Raw genomic sequence first — 1,933 nt, 5'->3', positions numbered from 1 at the left:
TGCCCACCAGCCAATACTGAATTAAAGTCCCTATCAGCCAAGAAACTGGAAGTGTTTCATCTCAAGAGGAAGGGAGATGAACGGCAGAAGCTGAAACTCTTGCTTTATTTTATTTCCCTTTTTAAAAGGCTGATGCTGTCTTTTGCTTCATGTTTTTAAAAGCTCACATGAAGGATTCTTCACTGGGAGATTTAATTTGCTCTTAGAGCTACAAGAGGAGAACCGCCCATCAACTAAAGCAGATTTCTTCTCCACCATGCAGAAGGCAGAAGAGCCACTTTGCAAACTGCCTGCAGAGCTGGGGGAAGGCAGGGGTCAGAGCCAGCCACGCTCTTGTTGTGGACCACCAACACCAGCCCCTGCCACAGCCCTGGGGCCTGGCTGTGTCTCCTCTCTGCTGGTACCGTGGTCCAGCTCTCGCCAGTGAGAGCTGCCATTAACAAACCAAAGCAGCAGCTTCTCTCCAAGACCCCCAAAACTACCCTCCTGGAAAGGAGGGGCTCACAGGAGAGCTGGACTGGTACATTAGGAACAGGGGAAATGGCAGGAAGATGTGGCAGGGGAGGGTGAGGTTGGCCATGAGGAAAAGGTTCTTGAGGCAGAGGGTGGTGGAGCACTGGAACAGGCTCCCCAGGGAGGTGCTCATGGCACCAAGCCTGACAAGATTCCAGCAGCATTTGGCCAAGGCCCTCAGGGACATGGTGTGAATGTTGGGCTTGTCCTGTGCAGGGACAGGAGTTGGGCTCCATCATCCTGGTGGGTCCCTTCCAGCTCACAGCATTGGATGATTCTCTGATGCTGTGATTTTTTGCAATCCTCTCTTTGCTAAACAACAAACTCTCCCATCACTGAACCCCTCAGCCAGTCTCAGTTCCCTCTCCTCCAGCTCAAGAACCACCAACATGTCAAAGCAAGCGTGAGTTTTCACAACTTCCCCAGACCCTGGTGAACCTTAATGGAAAGTAACCCAGGCAGAGCCATGGGAGCCTGGCCGAAGCCTCCGGCTCCTCCGGGCTCTCCTCCAGCCAACACCCCACCTTGCCAGAGAGCAGAGCAGCAGCTTCTGGCTGATAACCTGATCTAGGGCACTTTGATAACAGCAACCCACAGGGACCACAGAAGTGATGACAAAAGCATTCTGCATAACAGAGTGTGAGCAAAGTGCCAAAACACTGTTTATAATGAAGAACTGATAAGGACCAAAATGGTGTATTTGCTGCGTTAACGACTCTTGTTTCACAATATCCACCGGGTTCCTGGGTCACAATGTGAATGTTTAACAACGAAATAATCACTATAATTAATCTGCTGTCTTGCATCATTCTGCCCATTGAACTTTCTAATTTTTGCCTTGCACACAGCATGAGCAGGGACGGGGCACTGCCTCTTTCACCCAAATATCTGTAGCATCAATTAGTGACAGAAATGGAAAGATGATCTTCAACGTTTTTAAACCACCGTGGTACATAATCCTCTGAAAAATGCAGAACCTCCTGGCCGAGTTCTCCTCTCTGTAAAAGGCAAAGTGCCTGTGGGCACCCAAAAAGGGTCATTTTTGGGACATGCAGGCGGGTGTCCACCCTCACCACATGTTGCAGCCCACGTGCAGGAGCACAGCTCAGCAGCTGATGACGGCGAGGACAGGGGTCGAGGAACATGAGAACGGGGCCCGTCAGGTGGGGAAGGGACAGCAACACTTTATCCCGTGCTAACGCAGCCTCAGTCCAAGGCCCTGGTTAAGGGCTGGGATGCCAGACAATCTTCACGCTCCCCGTCAACGTGACAGCAGAGGAAACCGAAGCCTGATCCTGTTACGGGAATCATCTCTTCCATCGACACCAGTAAAACCGCATGGGAATGGCACGGGAATTGCAATCCGTTAGTCACGATTGGGGCAAGGACTTTGTCCGAGTGGGAAAGGCGGGACCAGGGC

The 1,933-nt window shown here is 51.5% G+C and overlaps 1 protein-coding gene across 1 annotated transcript in view; it reads right to left on the bottom strand.

The window, feature by feature from the left end:
• The window catches only part of LOC104531502 (rho GTPase-activating protein 26-like), a gene marked incomplete at both ends in the record, with an annotated part of 33,897 nt that overhangs the window by 7,636 nt on the left and 24,328 nt on the right, over positions 1-1,933 (bottom strand). The window lies entirely within an intron of this gene.

This window comes from Antrostomus carolinensis, unplaced genomic scaffold (genome assembly GCF_000700745.2).
Source record: "Antrostomus carolinensis isolate BGI_N321 unplaced genomic scaffold, ASM70074v2 scaffold25669, whole genome shotgun sequence".
Classification (NCBI taxonomy): Eukaryota; Metazoa; Chordata; class Aves; order Caprimulgiformes; family Caprimulgidae; genus Antrostomus; species Antrostomus carolinensis.
The sequence above is the reverse complement of the archived record's forward strand: the minus strand, read 5'-3'. Positions and strand labels throughout refer to the sequence as shown.